The sequence below is a fragment of the Loxodonta africana genome, chromosome 14, assembly GCF_030014295.1.
Source record: "Loxodonta africana isolate mLoxAfr1 chromosome 14, mLoxAfr1.hap2, whole genome shotgun sequence".
In the NCBI taxonomy this organism is placed as follows: domain Eukaryota; kingdom Metazoa; phylum Chordata; class Mammalia; order Proboscidea; family Elephantidae; genus Loxodonta; species Loxodonta africana.
The window spans coordinates 36642135-36664695 of NC_087355.1; the positions used below are offsets into that span (position 1 = coordinate 36642135).

Consider the following 22561-nt stretch of genomic DNA (forward strand, 5'->3'; position numbering starts at 1 on the left):
AGGCCTTTTTTAATAATATAATTTCTTTTATGTTGATGTATTGTCTAATTCATTCAACAACTGAGTCCATAAATTGGCTTTTTCGTTAAGTTGGTTCCTATGTGTCAGACACCGTTTTAAACAATTTAATTCTAATATTTAATCTGTTCAATACTATTGAAGCAGGTACTATTATTGTCTCTGAGGAAAGCAGCACCAAGAGGTTAATGATTTACCCATGGTCACACCGCAATAAGTGTCAGTGCCAAGAGTCAAATCCAATGTGATGGTTAAGGTTGTCTGTCAACTTAGCTGGGTTGTGATTCTCAGTGGTTTGGCAGATATGTAACGATGAAGTTTGGCAGTTATGTAATGATGTAGTTTAGCAGTTATGCAATGATGTAATTCGACAGTTATTATATAACGACATAGTTCACTTTCATTTTGTGATATAGTGTAATGACCTCCATGGTGTGATCTGATGTGATCAGCCCATCAGTTGTAAGGGGAGTTTCCTCGGGGGTGTGGCCTGCATCCAATACATGTGTATGTTTTGGCAAAGCTCACTGGCTTTTGCTTTTTCTAGATCCCGTATCTGGATGTCATCATCTGACCTCCGGTTCTTGGGACTTGAGCCAATGGCTTGCCATATTGCCTACCCATCTTGGGATTCATTGGCCTCTGCTGATTGTGAGCCAGCAGCCTGCTGTCTGACCTGCTGACCTTGGGCTCATCAGCTTCTGCAGCTATGTTAGTCAAAAGAAGCCTTCAGCCTTCAGCCTGATCCACGAACTTGGGACTTGCCAGCCGTTTTCTTGAGATAAATCTTTCCCTCTACACACATACATAAAAAAAATGCATATATATGTGTGTGTATATATGCCATTGACTTGACTCCAACTCATAGTGACCCCATACGACAGAGTAGAACTGCCCCATAGGGTTTTCAAGGCTGTAATCATTACAGAAGCAGATTACCACATCTTTCTCCTTCAGGGCTGCTGGATGGGTTCAAGCCACCAATCCTTTGGCTACAGCTAAGCACTTTAACCATTGCACCATCCAGATGGTCTCAGATAAGAGAAGATAACATATACCCTTCACTTATCAACTATCTCATTATCTGACATTTTGCATTTATGACAATAGTAAAAAATCTACTATCCAACTATTTTGCAGAGTAACAACAGATGTCTGGCGGTAGCCCTTTTATGACCAGTTGGACTTACAGTGCCTACCTACATTTTCCGCCTCTTGGGTCCAGATAATATTTTGTGATATAATGTGGTCATCCTCTATTTTCACCTAATGCTGATTTTCACGTAATAACTTGGTCTTTGGAACCTAACTACTGGGATAAGTGAGGAATGGGTGGTGGCATAGTGGTTAAGTGCTACCGCTGCTAACCAAAGGGTCGACGGTTCAAATCCACCAGGCACTCCTTGGAAACTCTATGGGGCAGTTCTACTCTGTTCTATACAGTCGCTACGAGTCGGATTCGACTCGAGGGCACTGGTTTTTTTTTTTTTTTTTTGAGGTGTATTCTCCAGACTTGAGAGCTAATGTAAATTGTTTTGCTGGGTTTTGGACTTGATTGGTGCCCATTATCCCTTCTTTTCCTCTGATTTCTCCCATTTGTAATGGAAATGTCTAACTTGTGCCTGTCCCACCACTGTACTTTGGAAACAGATAACTTGTATTTTAGATTTCACAGGTCCACAGATGAAGAGGAGTTTTCTCCCAGGATGGAATAAGCCTAAAGTCTCACTTGTTTTTGATTTAGATGATTCAGAAGGTGAGATTTTGGACTTGGAGTTGATTTAAGACTTTTGGGATGATATGTTGGGGTGAATGTGTTTTGCATATGGCAAGGACATGAATTTTGGAGGGTAAAAGGGGGCAATGTTATAGATTGAATTGTGTCCCCCCAAAATATGTATTTTAAATTCTAACCTCTATGTCTATGGTTATAATCTCATTTGGGAATGGGTTGTCTTTGTTATGTAATGAGACAGGATTAAGGTAGGGTGTGTCTTGAGTCAATCTTCTTTGAAATACAGAAAAGATTAAACAAGCAACTGCATAAGCAGAGATTGGAGAAGAGAGATATCAAGCCACGTGAAGATTGCCCAGGAGCAGAAGCTCCGAAGAGACAGGGCCCTTCCTCCAGAGATGACAGGGAGAGAAAGCCTCCCCCTAGAGCCGGCCCCCTGAATTTGGACTTCTAGCCTCCAAAACTGTGAAAAAAGATTTCTGTTTGTTAAAGACACCCACTTGTGATATTTCTGTTATAGCAGTGCTAGATAGCTAATACTGGGATTAATAATGGCTTCCAAGTCATAAAATTTGTTTTGAGAATTAACTGAGATAGTGTATGTAAGTTATGAGGCACAGAGTGAGTGCTCAATACATACTGACATACAATAGGTATTGAACGACATCTAACCTGAGCCTGGAATGTTTGCCTAAGAAAGAACCACGGAAACATAGGGGATTATTCAGGTCTGTTCAATTTGATAAAGTCTGTATTGTTAATACCCTTTTGAAATGCTGAGAGCCTCCCTTTCTAGAAACATACGCATAACTTGAACCCTGGGGAAAATAAAAGAAATTAAATCAACTAGTCTGTCAACATCTATATGTTTTGTCATCAGATGGCTATATTATACTCATCTGATAACTGCCGACTATCCATTTGACAAGGTTTATATAGCTGAAAAGAAAGCAACTGTGTAAGTGAAATAAGTAGAAATAAAAAACAAATTGTTTTCATACAGATTTTTTTTCACTAGGCTTGCATTTTTTTCTCGGAGAATATTTGAGTGAGAATTTAGCTATATTTTTTTGATTTAGGGAAACAGAACACAATGCATTTTGTAATCCCAAAAGTCTAAAGAACAGCCTTGACCGTGTGTTTTTCCCCCAAGGCCTGTGTATTCCATAATTGTATTTAGTTTAAAGTTTAAATATCAAACTCACTAAAAAAAAAACCTAGATTTTTAATACCTGTTAAAGAAAAACCCTTGTCTGCATTTTCATTGTTTTATTACAGTCAAGTCTACTGTTCAAGATTTCTGTATGGTGAATTTCTGTGGCTGAGAGAGCAAATACCATTCTCTTTGCCTGGGCTGATGTGGATGTTAAAAGAAATGAAACCTGAACATTTCAGTGACAACATCGTGGTATTATTTAACACTTATTGATGCCTAAAAATGTAGTAGGCTTTATACATCAAGTAGAATTAGGTGTAGCACTTGTCCTTTGCAATATTTTTCACCGGACTGACAGGTTGGTAGGATAAAACCCAAGAAGTAAAGAATGAGTGGTAGTCACAGATGAAGTATAACTGCCGAGGAAGTGAAGTTCTGCCAACATGGACTCCATCATTTCAAATCCCAGGTAAGATGAGCCAGGCAAAATGAAATCAGGTAAGGTTATATCCTTGGTGTCCGTTTTCCACCCTGGCCTCCTTATTCCACTAAATCACAGCTAAAATGTATCTTAGCTGTTCCTGCCAATCCGTGTTAATTATCAGCTGATTTTCTTTTCAACAGTTGCTGTGAAGTTGATTCTGACTCATGGCAACCCCATGTGTGTCACAGTAGAACTGTGTTCCGTGGGGTTTTTAATGGCTGATTTTTTGGAAGAAGGTTGCCAGGCCTTTCTTCCAAGGTGCCTCTAGGTGGACCTGTACCATCAACCTTTTAGTTAGCAGTCTAGTGCATTAACTTTTTATATTACCCAGGGACTCCTATCAGCTGATAACTACTAAAAAATTTATTGATGGTGGAGGGAGAGGTGGGTAACTTCCTCCGGAGAGCATTTGCATATAGTACAGGGTCAAATCTCCTCACGACCCCGAGGAATTATGCTGTAAAAACTGTGGTTTCATAGGTGATGGAATTGATATTTGTGAGCAGGGGTCCCTGGCCAGCTTCTCACTTGAACTTCATTAGCTTGTTCATAAGACTGCTTCTGGCTTTAGTTTTATTCAGGAAATCTTGAGAAAAGTGGCCCATGAGATTACCACAAAGATAAACATTTTAAGAAGAGAGCATATAGTTATTTGATACATGTTGTTATTGTTAGGTACCATGGAGTCAGTTCCAACTCTTGGTGATGCCACGTATGTCAGAGTAAAACTGTGCTCCAGAGATTTTCAAGGCTGTGGCTTTTCAGAGGCAGATGGCCAGGCCTGCCTTCCGAGGTGCCTCTGGGTGTGTTTGAGCTACTAATTTTTCTGCTAGAAGTTGAGAACTTAAGTGTTTGTACCACCCAGGGACTCCATTTAATATATAGATGTGGATCATTAGTTCAACAAATATTTACTGTGCAAACAAAACATTCTTGTCAAAACATTTTTGTCTAGACAAAAAATTCTGGTCCTCAGGTGGCTTACATTCTAGTTATAGGACAAAGGTTTTTCTAGACAAGTGATCGGGTGGGATTAGTTCTTGTGAAAATGTACAAAGAATCTATTGAGTTTTGGTTCTCGGTATCTTTACGAGAGAAATAGACGTGTACAAATAAGTATGTGTAAGTTGTCATTGTAGCATATTTCTAGAGTGAAAAATTTGAAGCAATCTAAATATCCACTGATGAGGGAATAGTTACATAGTGGGTAAGATTTTTGCAGGCCAAAAACCCAGATATTAAAAAAAATTGGTAATATTCTTTATTTTTCTATAACTCAAGATAAAGAAGGTATTATTGGTCTGATGGCAGAAAGCTTTAATCTGGTAACTTCCAGATACACCTAGTCAATTCAAGACTTCCTTCTTTCCTCACCCCCCCCCACCCCTCTCTGTAGGATGTCATATAGATTTCCAGGTCCTCCTTGGAAACTCTAGGGGGCATATCTACTCTGTCCTATAGGGTCGTTATGACACAGAATCGACTTGATGGCAGTGGTTTGGTTTTTGGTTTAAGAGATCTTCATGCTTGGTGTAGGGTGGTTATTCCTTGGTGTCTGCCCACACTGGCATCTACTGAGGGTTGTGATTCCATTCTCAGGCCGTGGACATCTGATATATCTGCGTCTCAGACATCACCTTACTGGTATACTTCCGCTGCGATGGCTATGACCCCATCTGCTTCTGATTCAAGGGATTGCATGACTTTCCTGCAGAGAAAGCCATTTTATCCTCATGACCAAGAAGCTCCTTTATGATATGCAGACTTTTACACCAAAGCTCCTTCTCCTAGCATATTGTCCCATTTTGGGGGAGACATGGGAAAATTTGGCTCTCCTTCCTCCCCAGTCCAGGAAAACGGGAGACCTTGTAAAGCCGGTCCTGGCCCCTTATTTTCCTGGAATTATACGTCGTCATCTTTGCTCCACTACTACTGTATCGTGCTGTGATGGGTAGTCATTGCAAGCCTACTACCTGCCAGGGTCACAAATGGCAAGTGGGGAACAAGTTCTCTACATTGTCAGGTGCCCCAAAACTTATCTAGGGGCCTGTGGTTCTATTGTTTCCCTCCTGTGGCAGATAGTATTTTCAGAAAATGACTACAGTAATATTTTTCAAGTCATATGCTCTTCTTGCAATGTGACTTTGACACTCCTTTCACAGAGAAGTGATTTAGGAAATAATACTGGAATCACTATTCCCTGCCCTTGAGCATAGAGAATGTGACTCAGCTGGAGCTGGACTCACAAGGGCTGACAAGGACACATCAACTGGGCCCTAAGGTATAAAGACAATAGCTAGGATAATCTTGGAAAATATCTTTTAGGGAACCTTTCATATAAGCCAGTCAAACAGAACACAGAAGACTTTCCACTATCTTTTTTTATTAGCATTTAGAGAATAGAAAATTTGTTCAACCAGTGAAGACCCTCCTGACTGTCATTACTGAAACCCGTCCTAACGATTGTTAAGAAAGACAATTCAAAATGTAGGATCACAGGTTCTAGCCAATCTGTGAAAGGGTGAAGCTTTCAATGGTTTTGCTCATTTTGTAATGTCAATATATACAGATAACTCTCTAACGTTCTTTGGACTCGGGCAGACATGGCTGTGGCAGCATGCTTGCCCGATTTTCTCGCTTTTGTCTTTTCTGTAATATTTCCTTGGCCTCAGGCAGACATGGCTCTAGCAGCATGCTTGTCCACTTCCCACTTTTGCTTTTTTGAATATATGCGGAATAAAACTTTCTTCTTGCTTTACTAAACTTTGTGATGTTTTTATCCTACAACAGTTAATGGCATAGTCGTCAAGGGTTTCTGAAGCTACGAATCCATGTGAACTTGAGGAGACCTGGACTTTGGAGCAGAAGCTGACAAAAGAGGTCCTGTCTCCTGGACCCACGTGTTCCCACTCCATGTCCCTTCAACATCAATAGGGTAAGTGTTCTTGGAAAACCAGCCTTTGCTTATTCTTTTTTTGTTCTTTTCCTCATATTTTCTTAAGTTTTGTTTGGCATATTTGTTTTGAAAACTGGTAGTTTGTTTAAGGAGAATATTTCTTAGATTTTGGTTTGATCGTTTGGTTGAGAGTGATGTTTAGTAACTCTTTTGGTGAAATGCAGTTTAGGTCCAGATTTGACTTTTGAAACATTAAAGAGGTAATTCTATTTTCAAAGAGCTCTGAGCCACTATAAGACACAAAATTCGGGCACAGGTTGACCAGTAAAAGCCACTAGGGCTGTTGCCAGTAGTTGTCATGAGGGTTAAAAACTCCCGTGACAGAATAAGGTGGTCGAGAGACAGGTTAGAGCACTAGGCTGCCTGCCACGTGCAAGCAAACTCTCCTGCAACAAACATACACATTAGTCTAAGTGAAACACTGTGCAAACCCACTGCATTTCTCATTTAGGTATCTTTTTGTGGCTAAGAGAAAACCTGGAAAATAGTGCTTTGTTTTGCCAAATTTGCAGGGGAAGGTGGCAGCTCCTGACCTGTGTTGTGAAATTTGCAGGGAGAGGTGGCAGGTCTTGACCTGTTTTACGAAGTTGAAGGGAGAAGTGGTTGCTTCATACCTGTTTTATGACACAGTTTCTCAATAAAGACTCAATGTTAAAACTGTCAGTAGCCACTTTACTTTCCAATCAGGAACTAGTATTTTTAAGGTCTAAAATAAGAACTAGGTCTCTAGCCAGCAGAATGAATTAAATTCAAAAAAAGAAGGAAGCCAAATTCTGAAACCTGAGAGCTTAACATCTTTGATAAATGAGCCTGGATTTTTTCCCCCTACTACTGAGACACTGGTTTGGAGTTCATATTGAAAAATGCTATAAACTGAGTATACTAGAAGTAATTTGGAATTTCAGTGACCACTTTGGGGAAATGAGTTTTACTTGTGTTGTCCCTTCTCTCCTCCTTAGGGAACTTTGTTGTTGCTCAGGGTTTTGTCAAAAGGTCTAATATTCCCCCATCTGAAGCTCTGGCAAGTTACTAAGTTTTATCTAGAACCTGTTTTTTCCATTGAATTGACTCAATCTCACCAAGATTTGCTGTATTACGTCTCAAGATTGTATCTGAAGCTCTTTGAAAATAAGCTTAATCACTATATTTAGAAATTTTTTTATCTAAAGTTTTTTAAACTGATTTTATTTAGCTTTAACGTTATGCTTGTAATTAATTTCTATCAGGTCTTTCACTATTAAAATATTATTTTCATAAATTAATCACAGGCATATTAAGTTTTGTCATCTGCAGATAAGTTTTTACTTTGCTGATTTGCTGAAAACGCTTGACCAAAATATCTCAACAAAAAGATAGATTATATTGGATTTATGAAAAAGACTGCAACTAGGCTGAATCGAGATTTCTAGAACTATTATACAGAAACTGATGGGCGTAAAGGCTACAGCTGATCCAGACTCACTTGGAATAGAAATTTACTTAAGACTGGGTAAAGGAATACTATGGGTTTTATGAGGGAATATTGGTGATGTTTCAAGGTCTCACTTTCTGGATATAAGAAACTATTTTTCCTTTCTCCTAAATTATCTAACTAATGGGCTTAGATATTTTAACTCTTGAAATAGAAATTTCTGTTGATAAACTTAGCAAAGCTGTAAATACGATAGCTAGAGAAGTGTCTGAATTTTGACCTATGATTTTACAAACTAGAATAGCATTAGATTTCCTATTAGTTCTCTCAAGGAACAATTTGTGCTTTAATAGATCAATGTTGCTGTATTTATATTAATATGCAATCTAAGGTTCTGCAGAATGTGGTTGCTGTTGAGGCACATGTAAAGCAGTTACTGATGCTGCTTATGTGTAAACAAACACCTCATGAGATTTGTATCCTTAGTTCAAAGACCTTAAGGTCATGGTTTCTTTGGTTATTTCAGACAATTGTCCTAATATTACTGTTAGTGTTTCTATTCTACCTCCTCATTCACTGTGCGGTGCCTGAGATTTTAAAAACTGGATGGCACCCAATTACCATTTATTGAACATTTTTGATCAAAGATTCTGTAACAAAATTATGATCCAAAGGAAGGAAAGACAAAAGAATTGTATGTAACTGTCCTGGAATCCAGATTTCTGGCTGTCATGGAGGTTAGGGTAACCTACACAGGCTATTGCTTTTGGGTGTCCTTTTGAACCGCAAGTTTTGAGGAAAAACAACTGGCTCCTGAGGCCACTTTTCAGTCAAACAATAGGCTAGATAAACTAATGACACTTTTGCTCCTTGCGTTGTGGTTTTTTTTTGAAGAATTCAGTCTGTTTTGGGAAACTGACTGCAAAGATCAGACTGAAAGCTGTTTAGGGTAAATCAGTAAACAATTTAATTAGTCTTCAAGACAGTGTTGTATGAAATAACCTGTCTAATGTTTGTAACCAAACTGCCACCCCCTTACGAGGCAGGAAATTATGTACCTTAAAGAAACTAGGTTCTCAGAAGAGGTTGACCTAGTGGCTCAGACTCCCATTTTTTCTTAGGTACTACTGCTTCTGAGAAAGTGACCCATGACTGTTAATAGGTAAACCAAGGAAGGGCAGCTTGTCCTTGGGAAGAAAACTTAGTATGTTTTAAAGAGATTAACTGAAGACCTCCTACAGGGAAAGTCCATCCTGTATTATCATGCTAATCATGAATTCTCTAATGGAAACTTGTTTGTCACATGTAAATTTTTCTATACCTTCCGTTTTCTCTAGACAAACTTTGTGTGTTCCTTACCTGTATATGTTTTTTTGTGGTAGATTCAACTATACTTATTTAGATGGATAGTGAGTTTACGTGAACAGTCTCTTGTTTAGATTCCTGATGAATGTGTGGGCAATTCACTTTGGGAACCTTAGGATTACCTTTAGATATTCACAGCAATGATGCTAGTAAATATTGGAAAGGTAATGTTAAATTATTACACACTGTAAAATGAAAGTCAGAAAAAAACTCATTGGTCCAACATTCAGGCTGAGGTTGGTAGCTTTAATTCTTATTCATGGTATGGTTGAATTAGACAAATCTTTAAGAAATTCGTCAATCACTAATGGAAACACTGATGGTGTAGTGGTTAAGTGCTATGGCTGCCAACCAAAGGGCCGGCAGTTCCAATCTGCAAGGCTCTCCTTGGAAACTCTATGGGGCAGTTCTACTCTCTCCTATAGGGTCGCTATGAATTGGAATTGACTCGAGGGCACTGGGTAAGCTGGGTATAGGACAAATAGCAGACGAAGTTGCTAGTGGGATGAAAGCACAACAGCAATCTCTGACCTCATAAACCAAGCTGACATGAGATAACAGAATAGCCTTAGATTTCTATCATCCCAAGAAAGTGTAGTCTGTGCTGTAACAAATACCTCTTGTTGCATTTGGATAAATAACACAGGAGAAGTAGAATAAGATATACATAGAATTAGACAGTAGGCTACTTGGCTACACACTGTAACTCTCCTACAAACACCAGATTTATTTGGTTGGCTACCATCAGGAATAAGTACATGGGCTAGATCACTATTGAAAGGAATAGTGATATTCTTAGTCTGCATCCTGATAGTGTTAGGCATAATAAAACTTATTTTCTATTGTCTTACAGACTTAAAAGGCAAAAGAAGGCCTTGGGCTGAAAAGTTAATGTACATTAAGTCTGATCGCTTCAGCAATGCAATTGGTGAGAACATCGTTCTTACTTAAAATCCTGGTGAAGAATCAGATGGTATCCAGTGGAACACCAGCACCATGAATTTAAAGAACCTGCAATGGCCACCATCTAGGAGCTCAACTAAATCCACGTATTGACCATCGATGCGTTATCTCCAATCGCCAATCAACAGGAGGAAATGATTTGGGAAATAATATTGGAATCATTATTCCCTGTCCTTGAGCATAGAGAATGTGACACAGCTGGAGCTGGACTCACAAGGACACATCAACTGGGCCCTGAGGTATAAAGACAGTAGCTAGGATAATCTTAGAAATTATCTTTCACATAAGCCAATCAAACAGAACACAAAAGACTTTCTACTCTTATCTTTTTCTATTAGCATTTAGTGAATAGAAAATTTGTTGAAACAATGAAGACCCTCCTGACTGTTCATTACTGAAACCTGTACCAGTAATTGTTAAGAAAGACAATTCAAAATGTAAGATCAATCTTTCTAGCCAATCTGTGAAAAGGTAAAGCTTTCAATAGTTTTGCTCATTTTATAATGTTAATATATACTGATGACTATCTAAAGTTCTTTGGACTTGGGTAGGCATGGCTGTGGCAGTATGCTTGTTGCCTTCCCACTTTTGTCTGTTCTGTAATATTTCCTTGGCCTCTGGCAGGCACAGCTCTGGCAGCATGCTTGTCTCCTTCCAACTTTTGCTTTTTTAAACACATACAGAATAAAACTTTTCACTAAACTTTGTGACGTTTTTACCCTACAACAGAAGTCAGGCGGGTCTATGTCTATATCTACTCTCCTTGAACCTGGGCAGGACTTGGTGACCATCTCAACCAATCGAGTATGGTGGGAATGACGCCATGTGATTTCCAATATCGTTCATTAAAGTGTTGTGCACTTTTGCCGTGTTCTCTTGGGACCTTTGCTTCAGAGTTCTGAGCTGCCATGTAAACAGTCTGGCTGACCTGAAGCTGCCAGGCTATGAGGAAGCCCAAAAGGTCTCTGAAACTACGTGAGGACAGAGAGAGATGCCTGGAGACCCTCCAGCTACTACTGCACCCTGTTGTTTTACTCTGGCTCCTATCTGACTGCAGCACATGTGAGATCCTGAGCCACGACCGCCCAGCCAAGCCTTTCCTGAAATTGTGAGGGATCATGTTGTTTAAGCCACTAAACTTCGTGGTAATTTGTTATGAAGTAATGGAAAATTGGAACATCTCCCCCACCCCCGCACCTTCCTCATTAATTTGTGTAGCACCCCTTCAGAGTGGTGTCTTCCCAGAGGCCCACATGAACACCTGACCTTCAATCTCCTGCCATCCCCTGTCCTGGTCACATTTTCTAGTGTGCTGGGGGTGGGGGGGGGGAGTGGAGGGGGAGTAGTTATTCGGATTCTTCTGCTCTTTTCTTTCCGAGCTGTGGTTTATGGCATTTTTTTTTTGGCCCAGATCTGCCCAAATTCTGCTTTTGATCCTCAAAGCTAAAAAACAAAAACAAACCAACAAAAACCCCTACTTTCTCAAAAGAAAAAAAATGGCTTTCAAGACTGTGGTTTTTGTCCTGATCTTTAAAAGCATACTTAGAAGCTTAAAAGTAAAGGATTAAGTGTTCTGTTCATATGGGTGTGTTAGCCTTCACCTGAGGCAAAGAATAATGCTAAGTAAATGAGGGCAAGGGTCAGAGAGTATAACTGTTTGTGGGGAAAAAGCTTTTATTAATGTCTTACTACCTGATCCCATTTACCGTTAAAAAAAATCAACCAAACAAACTACAATGAGTCTACACTATGCATCAGGTAAAGAGAATGAAAGGAGTCTATGTGAATGGGCACAGATAATTCTTCAGGAAATGTTGTTAGGTGAAAAAAAGCAAATTGCGTAAAAGTAAGTATAATATCATACAATTTAAGTAAAAATAATTTAAAAAAAAAGCCAACACACACACATATATATAATTTAAGTCCATATATAAACATACGATAAGCTCTGAAAGAATTATTTTTAACTACAGGAAGAATGCATCCTGGTTGCATATTTGATCAATTTCGGCTGCAGAAGTTGGTAACAATCTCCAATTTCTTCATCGTTGGCCTTAGTGGTTGGTGTGTACATTTAAATAATATTCGTATTAGCTGGTCTTCTTTAGGTGTATGGATATTATCCTGTCACTGACAGTGTTGTACTTCAGGATAGATCTTGAAATGTTCTTATTTGACAATGAATGCAACACTATTCCTCTTCAATTTGTCATTCCCAGCATAGTAGACTATATGATTGCTCAATTCAAAATGGCTAACACCAATCCATTTCAGCTCACTAATGCCTAGGATATCTATCTTTATGTGCACCATTTCATTTTTGATGATTTCCAATTTTCCTAGACTCATGATTCGTACATCCCACATTCCGACAATTAATCAATGTTTGTAGCTGTTTCTTCTCTTTTTGAGTCATGCCACATCAGCAAATGAATGTCCCAAAAGCTTTACTCCATCCTCTTCATTAAGGTTGACTCCACTTTGATGAGATGGCTCTTCCCCAGTCATCTTTTGAGTGCTGTCTTATTTATCTAGGGCTGCTATAATATAAATACCATAAATGGATGGCTTTAACAAAGAGAAATTTGTTCTCTCAGTGTCTAGGAGGCTGGAAGTCTGAATTAAGTGTGCCAGCTCCAGGGGAAGGTGTTCTCTCTCTGTCGGATCTGGGGGAAGGTCCTTGTCATTAATCTTCCCCTAGTCAAGGAGCTTCTCAGTGCAGGGACCCCAGGTCCAAAGGATGCACTGTTCTCCTGGCTCTTGTTTCTTGGTAGCATAGAGTCCCCTGTCTCTCTGCTCACTTCTCTCTTTTAAATCTCAAAAGAGATTGGTTTAACAAACAACCTAATCTTGTAGATTGAGTCCAGACACATTAACATAAGTGCCACTAATCCCACCTCATTAATGTCATAGAGACAGGATTTATAATAGATAGGAAAATTGTGTCAGATGACAAAATGGTGGACAATCACACAATACTGGGAATCATGGCCTAGCCAAATTGACAGATATTTTGGGGGGACACAATTCAATCCATGACAAGTGCATTCCAACCTGAGGGGCTCATCTTCCAGCACTATATCACACAATGTTCTACTGCTATTATAAGGTTTTCACTGGCTAATTTTTTTCAGAAGTAGACTGCCAGGGCATTCTTCCTAGACTGTCTTAGTCTGGAAGCTCAGCTGAAACCTGACCATCATGGGAGACCCTGCTGGTATTTGAATACTGGCTGCATAGCTCCAGCATCACAGCAACATGCAAGCCACCACAGTACAACAAACCGACTGATGCGAGTCTGAAATTGATCCAACATGCAATCAGGATGCATTGATAATTACTGGTGATTGGAATGCAAAAGTTGGAAACAAAGGAGAAAGATTGCTAATTGGAAAATATGGCCTTGATGATAGAAATGATACTGGAGATTCCATGACAGAATTTTGCAAGATCAACAACATTTTCATTGAAAATACCTGCTTTCAACAACATAAAGAGCAACTGTACGTGTGAACCTTGCCGGAAGGAATAAACAGGAATCAAATCGACTACATCTGTGGAAAGGGAGGATGGAAAAGCTCAATATCAACAATCAGAACAAGTCCAGGAGCCCACACTGGAACAGACCGTCAATTGCTCATATGCATGTTCAAGTTGAAACTGAAGAAAATTGGAACAAGTCCACAAAAACCAAAGTATGACCTTGAGTATATCCCACCTGAATTTAGAGACCACCTTAAGAAGAGATTTAACGCATTGAATACTAAAAACTAATGACTGAAAATCAGACAAGTTGTGGAATGACATCAAGGACATCATACATGAAGAAAGCAAGAGGCTATTAAAAAGACAGGAGAGAAAGAAAAGACCAAAATGGATGTCAGAAGAGACTCTGAAACTTGCTCTCGAATGTTGAGCAGGCAAAGCAAACAGAAGATTTCAGAGGGTGGCTCAAGAATACAAAACAAAGTATTATATCGACATGTGCAAAGACCTGGAGTTAGAAAACCAAAAATGAAGAACACGCTTGGCATTTCTCAAGCTGAAAAAACTGAAGAAAAAATTGAAGCCTCAAGTTGCAATATTGAAGGATTCTATGGGGGAAAATACTGAATGACCCAGGAAGCAAGAAAAGAAGATGGAAGGAATATACAGAGTCACTATACCAAAAAGAATTGGTTGACATTCAGCCATTTCAGGAGGTAACATATGATCAAGAACTGATGGTGCTGAAGAAAGAAGTCCAAGCTGCACTGAAGGCATTGGCAAAAAAAAGACTCCAGGAATTGACAGAATACCAGTTGAGATGTTTCAACAAATGGATGCAGTGCTGGAAGTGCTCACTCATCTATGCCAAGAGATTTAGAAGACAGTTACCCGGCCGACTGACTGGAAGAGACCCATATTTATGCCTAATCCAAAGGAAAGTGATCCAAATGAATGCAGAAATTATCAAACAATATCACTAATATCATACTCAAGCAAAATTTTGCTGGAAATTAGTCAAAAGTGGTTTCAGTAGTACATTGACAGGGAACTGCCAGAAATTCAATCTGGATTTAAAAGAGGACGTGGAACCAGGGATATCATTGCTGGTGTCAGATGGATCCTGGCTGAAAGCAGAGACTACAGAAAGACGTTTACCTGCTTTTTATTGACTATGCAAATGCATTCGACTGTGTGGATCAAAACAAATTGTGGATAACATTGCGAAGGATGAGAGTTTCAGAACACTTATTTGTGTTCATGAGGAACTTGTACATAGATCAAGAAGCAGCCATTGGAACAGAAGAAGGGGACACTGCATCGTTTAAAGTCAGGAAAGGTGTGGGTCATAGTTTTATCTTTTCACCATATTTATTCAGTCTGTATGCTGAGCACACAATCCGAGAAGATGGACTATATGAAGAAGAAAGAGGCATCAGAATTGGAGGAAGACTCATTAACAACTTGCATTATGCTTGCTGAAGGTGAAGAGGACTTGAAGTACTTACTGATGAAGATCAAAGACTACAGCCTTCAGTATGGATTACACATCAACATAAAGAAAACAGAAATTCTCACAACTGAACCAATAAGCAACATCATGATAAATGGAGAAAAGACTGAAGTCTTCAAGGATTTCGTTTTATTTGAATCCACCAATGGAAGCAGCAGTCAAGAAACCAAAAAACCCACTGAACTGGGCAAATCTGCTATAAAAGACCTTTTTAGAGTGTTAAAAAGTATAGCTGTTACTTTGAGGACTAAGGTGTGCCTGACCCAAGCCATGGTGCTTTCAATTGCCTCATATCCATGCTCAAGCTGGACAATGAATATGGAAGACTGAAGAAGAATTGACGCCTTTGAGTTGTGGTGTTGGCGAAGAGTCTTGAATATACCATGGACTGCCAAAAGAATGAACAAATCTGTCTTGGAAGAAATATAGCCAGAATGCTCCTTAGACGCGAAGATGATGAGACTTCGTCTCTCATATTTTGGGCATGTTTTCAGGAGGGATCAGTCCCTGGAGAAGGACATCATGCTTGGTAAAGTTAAGGGTCAATGGAAAAGTGGAAGACCCCCAACAAGATGGATTGACACAGTGGCTACAATGATGGGCCCAAGCATAACCACAATTGTGAGGATAGCCCAGGACTGGGCAGTGTTTCATTCTGTTATACATAGGGTCCCTATGAATTGGAACTGACTACATGATACCTTACAACAACAACAACAACATGGGAGGAATATTAGTTTGAAGAATAGTCATGGGCTTTATATGCTTTAAGTTCTTAATTTTTTTTTGGAGTGAGAAAATATTAATTTTTTAATTAAAATTTTAAAAAGTATAATAAATTTGACCCCAAGACTATGGCCTCTAGGCACCCTTCTAATTCAGAACTGAAACCACTACAGAAGTTCGTCTTTCAGCCAAATATTAGACAAATCTATAAATCAGACAATAACACCGTGAGGAACAAGATCCCTAGAACAATCAGTATACAAGACCAAATGGGTAACACCTGCCCCAAAATTAAGATGAGAAGGCAGGAAAGGGCAGGAAAACCAGATGAATGGAAACGAGGAATCTGGGGTGGAGAAGGGGGTAGTGCTGACAGATTGTGGGGATTGTAATCAATGTCATGAAATAATTTGTGTATAAATTATTGAATGGGAAACTAATTTGCTCCGTAAACTTTCACCTAAAGCACAATAAAATGTTCAAAAAATATATAACAAATTTGAGAATAAAATGTTTTAGGAGAACTGAGCCATTCATCTGACATCAGTATTAACAAATGTGCTCCCACACCCACACACATTCAGGTAGAGAGAAACATAACGGATTAAAGTTCAAGTCAACTTTTCAAATAATATAAAAATCTTTTACTTGTAAATTTTTCAAATGATGAGACAAAAAGTTATCTGCATGATTCCCAAAATGTCAAGTCTTTTAGACATTGTTAGAGTTTGTAGAAGTCATTTTTGTTGGTTAGCCGGAATAGTCATCTTTCTCATGAAATGTTATGTAGACACTAATTGACTCTGCATGTTTTAGAATCATTGCAACAGCTCATAAAATGATTTCCATCATTTACTCATTAACCTAGTCAATATGTATTTATTCAGTGGTGACTACTTGCCAGGAACAGAAGCTGGGCATACTTTAGACTAGATAGAGATGGTCCCTGCCCCTGTAAAATTCACAGTCTAGTGGAAGAGGCAATAAATAAATAATCACACACATAAACGTATAATTACAATTTTAGTATGTTCTCTAGAGCAGTGGTTTTCAGTCTCGACCAGGGGAGATTTTACCACCCAGAGGATATATGGCAATGTCTGGAGACGTTTTTGGCTGTCATAATTAATCTGAGGTTGGAGAAGTGGGGGCGGGGAAGGGTAGCAGGTGAGAGGTGTCACCGATATCTAGTGGGTAGAGGCAAGTATACTGCTAAGCACCCTAAAGTGCACAAGACCACCCCCTACAACAAAGAATCATCCCGCCCAGTACGTTTCTGGTGCCAAGGTTAAGAAACTCTACTCTAGAGGGAAAAGAGTGTGTATAATGATAGGTGGAGCAGGGAAGTGGTGCCTAATTTAGGTTGGGAATTTAGGGAAGGATTCTCTTTTATCCAGGACAGAGGTCCACAGAAAGGTAAATTATCCATTCAAGAAAAACAGCATAAGTGTTTTGCCCTAATTTATTTGCTTACCATCGTGTGCAGAAGTAAGACTTCTCTATAACATATTTTCCTGTTAGGAATATTCTTCAGTTTGTAGGGTATAGGGAAGACTGCACTGCCTTCTCTAATGAGGAAATCAGAAAATGAGAAGATTTTTGATTAGCCTCAACTTGAGGAAGCAGGCGACAGAATGAGGCACCATCTAAGCAATGCAATCAACACTGTAAGGCAAGGACTATGTTTGTGAGAACCATGGCTTTGTCCTTTATTTGCTATTTCTGTTATCCTCAATTTCTCCATGCTGAAAAACAAAAAAACCCTGACAAACCCAAAGGGCTCAAGTGATTGTTTTTGCAAGTATCATGGCAAAGGGCAAATGGGAAGACCGGGTCCCACTCCACAGCCAGTCCTGGGGAAGAGAAACTCCAAGCAAGACAAGGAGCCACAGCTTTAAACAATGCAAGGACAGCTGACTAATGCCAGAAGTTTCTGGAAAGTGAGAATGATCTGGGAAGTAACCTATGGTTGACAACATAAAGATCCACGGAGGGTTTGCCAGTGGTAAGCAGTGAGCCTGATGGAATTACCAGCTTTGCCTGCCAGCCTCCTCTTTTTCTAGCTGGGTTGGTGATACTGCAGTGGTTACTGTTTAATGGGTTCACTAACTCCCTGTAAGTAAGATGTTTCTGGTACTTTTCTGGTATTTTCCATTTGCACAGGAGGAAAAATAAGAAGGGTTATAACCCAAAGAATATTCTTAACAGGAAAATACGATATAAACCTATGTAGAAATTACAAGGTTATCACCAATCCAGGAAAGTATGACAAATGGTATAGTGCTGTATTTGTCCTGATAGAGTCACAGTTGAGGTCAGTGAGATTTTGTAATTTTTCCTATGCTCCTGCCTGGGGGGTCTGCTTTGGTCTAGTTTGGAAAACAGAAAATACAGTCTTTCTTCCTTCAGCGTTCCTCTATATGCATGTGGTTTACACTTCTTGGACTCTCACTGCATGACCTCCAAGCCAAAGGTATCCGCATCTCTGGCAAGTGGAAAAGTCTAACTCAGGATACAATCAAAGGCTTGAGCCTTTTTTTTTTTTATTAGGATGGAAAATTTTCTACATACATGAACTATGTTCAGGCAATTTTTCATGAAAAGCATCTTGAGCAAGATTTGAAATCAAATGACCCCCAAAATATTTTTTTATTTGATTTTTTTAAGTATATTTTTTCTGATTATAACAATAATATAAGAGAATGATAGAAAATTTGGAAATTTCTAAGTAACACAAAGAAGAAAAAAATTTTTAATATCATCACAATGCAATAACCACTTTCAATGTTTTAAATTATATCCCATCCTTACCTATATATTAGTATACCTTTTAACATGAGATAGAAAAGAGAGCTCATGTTCCGAAAATATATGACAAATTTTATTTTTTGAAAGTTAGAGATTACCCTGACATACTTCTTAATGCTCTAATATGTAAGTCAGCCAGAGAACTTGAGGACTGACGTAGAATAAAGAACAGTGAAAATATCAGTCATATGATTTCAAAGATTCTAAAAATGGCAAGATCATTTTCCGTGTGATTAATTTTGGGCCCAGAGTTTTTAATAATTAAAATCCTAGTAAATAGACTGTTATAGAAATAGAAAAATCTCTCCCTTTTCCAGAAAGAATTGTTTATTGATTAGCCCTAGTTTTAAAAAGAAATACCTGGCACTTATCTGCAATAAATGAGTCACTTGGTTGGACCACCTACACATAATTCAATTATCTTTGTTTTCTGCAGAGAACATTGAGTGAAAAATGTATTTGTGCTAACCTATATCCTATTCCATGTACTTGAAATTTGTTGTGAGTCTAAAAAATATTAGTGAATAACATTATATTTCTAAAGTATTGCATTACCTGAAAATAGGTGTCACAGTTGCCTCTGGAGTCTCTTGGTGGTACAAAAGGTTAATAATGCACTTGGCTGTTAACTGAAAGACTAAAGGTTTGAGGCCACCCAGAGGCCCCTTGGAAAAAAGACCTGGCGACCTACTTCTGGAAAATCGGCTGTTGAAAATCCTCTGGACCAATCTGGTGGAGGTAAAATAGTATCTTGTTCCGGCCTTAATTTGCAACTCCCTGATTATTAACAAAGCCAAGTATCTTTTTTTTTTTTTGACCAAAGGTGGCGCGGGGGTGGGGAGACCCTATGGAGCAGAGTTTTATTCTGACTCACATGAGGTCACTATGAGTCAGAATCAACTTAATGGCAATGTGCTTGGTTTTGGTTTTAGTGCCAGGACTCATCTCTGATTTCAGCCGTGGCCGCTGGGGACAGTTCCACAGGGCTTCAACTCACTTCACTTTGGTAGAGTGGCCTCAAGTGTATGTATGCCTACATGTCTTTGCTTTCTGCCCTGGGCCTCTGCAGGACCCACAGATGTTGGCTGGATCTTACTTGGTGGATGCAAACATATAGCTCAGAACCTTGGGGACAACTCTGGGGGCATGCCTGTGGGCAACTCTCAACCAATGGGGACAGAAGCAGGTAGGAAATCCCCCCTGCCTTCCACCCTTCAATGAACAGTTCTGAGAGGCATCCAGGACACTTCTCAGGAGGTCCTAATGGAATTGTGTCTTCACTATCCATAACATTGATATCATTAACCTACACTCCTATTGACTATTCTTCTTTGACTCCCTCTTCTCAACTCCTACTCCCTGGGATCACTTCCCAATATATTTCCTGCCCACAAGTCCTTCATCAGGCTCTGTTTTCTAGAGAACCTAACTAAAATAACAGGTAAGGATGGTGTAATAATTTACACGTAAGAAACATTCTAATGAAATTAAACCATCTCGTTCTGTACATGATGGTACCCTAGAACACATACCCTTTTAGGTAGAAATAAGTTCAAGCCCCTGAATCTAAATCAAACTTCTGAATAACCTGTTCAACCCTCTAATATGAATTCAGCTTTAATATCACCAGTTCCTGGCTGTGTGACCTTAGTCAGGATTTTCAATATTATGGAGATCTAATTTGATTACATCTATTCTAAAATAGAGATGATAATACCTACTTGAGAGAGTACAATTCAGGAGGAGAACATGTAAAAGATGAGGGATAATGAAGTACCTTGTAAACCATGTGAAAGAGTTTGAATTGTATCCTGAAGGCAATGGAAAGCTAGTGGGGAGTTTAAAGCTGAAGGATGATTGAGATTCACGTATTAAAAAGATGACTCTGATAATAGAATGGAGGAAGAATATCAGGGAGTTAAGAATGGGTTGGGGAAATCTGTTAGGAGGCTCTCTTAAAACAAATGAGAGGTGATGGTGGACTGAATCAGAAGAGTTAGGCTAGGGATGGTAAGAAGTGGCCAGATTTGACTGAGAAATTTGGAGACCGAATTGATGTGGGCAATAAGAGAGAGAGGAAGCAAAAATTTCATCCTTCTGGCTTAGACCGCTATGTGGATGTGGGGCCATTCACTGAAATGAAGGTGAGTAGGTTTGGTGGAGTGTGGAGGCCTCTGATCTATGAATGTTGAATTTGAACTGCCCATGGCATTTTTTAGTGATGATAAACAGGAAAGGATAGGGCCAGAAAGATTTCTTGTGGAAAGTGACAGCTCAGTGAGACCGGAGGAATGAGTAGAGGTTATTCAGATGAAGAGGAGGGCAAGTGTGGAAAATAAAAGAAAGGAAGGTCTGGTAATGAGGATGGGAGTGCCTGTGTAGTATGTAAGGAAATGGCCCATTTGAATGCGAAAGAATTAGAAGGTCAGCTGACATGCAGAATGACAAATAAATGTCCTTCATCTTTAACCCTAAAACAGGTGAGCAAGCCTGTGTATGGATTTTGATGTTATCTGCATTTTTTTAAATAGTTGTGAAAAATTTATTTCCCTAGACCTAGTCTATTCTTTTTCATCATAGCTTCTTTAAAATTATTCATCTCTCCCCAAATGCTGGCATTATAGTCTTCCCTCATGCTTTTCACTTCATAGCAGTGTGTGCTATTTAGCTGTCAACTAGGGGCTGCCAAGGCAGAAACGGTATTCAGAGCATTTTCCAGACACAAAGACACTGATGCTCTTTACCTAGATATTTCATTAGAAATTAGGTACCAGCAAGAGTGCAAGTATGGAACATTGAGTGGCACTATCTTTGAATTAAAATTACAGTTTAGTTGTGAAATGGCTCTCTGGTTTAAAAACCACATCCTTTTAGAAGGACTTTCAGAAAGCAAAAGTCTTCTACCATTTTCTTCACAAATATAAAACATTTATAGCATACTCGTTTATTTGGATCTCTTTTATTACGCCACCCCCAGAGTTGAAATTTATTGTAGACCTCAAAGCATGTTTAGACCCTTGGCTACTTAATGGATCAGGTAATAATGATACTGCAGTTGAATAGTTAGAGCAACTTCAATTAGACACTTAGAGATGGGGAAAAAGAAATCCCTTAGGTGGCAAAACTAAATATTTAGATAAGGGATAGTTAAGTGAAAAAGATTAGTTAATAAAGAAGCTGGTGAAATGTACCCAACAGTAAAAGAAATTCCTGTTTCCTATCACTTTGATTCAGTTACAAGTACAGTAGACACTTATACTGACATGCGATCTTTGGAACCGGAGAGCGTTAACATGATAAGGCTAGGGAGCCTGGTTTTAATTCTGGCCCTAAATAACCCTGGGTTTGACTTTTTTTGTTGTTGTTTGTTTTTATAGTTAAAGATACTTTAGACACTTTATATACATGCACATATAAATATACACACACAGAAACACACATATACATATTCATATATATATTCATATATACACACATTTATGTATAAAAAAATGTATACAGGCATAAAAAAGCCAACCCGTTGCTGTCGAGTCGATTCTGACTCATAGCGACCCTATAGAACTGCCCCATAAGGTTTCCAAGGAGCTGTCTGGTGGGTTTGAATTGCCAGCCTTTTGGTTAGCAGCCGAGCTCTTAACCACAGTGCCACCAGGGCTCCATGCATACATATATAGACATATAAATCCAAGGCTTCTAGGCCAACACTGGGAGTGATTTCAACATATCTAAATAATGAGAAAATTTTAATGTTTGTGAAAGAACTGAGCTAATTTCTGGTTTGCAGATATCTCTTAAGAATGTCATGAACAGTTTCAGGATAGAAAAGAAAACAGGCTCCGAAGGCTCCTCCTGATGCACCAGACGTTTCATTAGTGCTTTAGCCTGCTCTTGTGAGATATGTTTCCACCCAGTAAAGAGCTTCTGAAGGACATACTTCCTA

The 22561-nt window shown here is 39.0% G+C and overlaps 2 long non-coding RNA genes across 3 annotated transcripts in view; one reads left to right on the plus strand and one right to left on the minus strand.

The window, feature by feature from the left end:
- The window catches only part of LOC135227619 (uncharacterized), a 30090-nt gene extending 19261 nt beyond the window's left edge, over nt 1-10829 (plus strand). For both annotated transcript variants that reach the window (XR_010317790.1, XR_010317791.1), the window contains 2 exons: nt 566-6328; nt 9979-10829. This is a non-coding gene — a long non-coding RNA (uncharacterized LOC135227619). The remainder of the gene's footprint in view (nt 1-565; nt 6329-9978) is intronic.
- LOC111750065 (uncharacterized) overlaps nt 1-22561 on the minus strand; it is a 62551-nt gene that overhangs the window by 16286 nt on the left and 23704 nt on the right. The window lies entirely within an intron of this gene.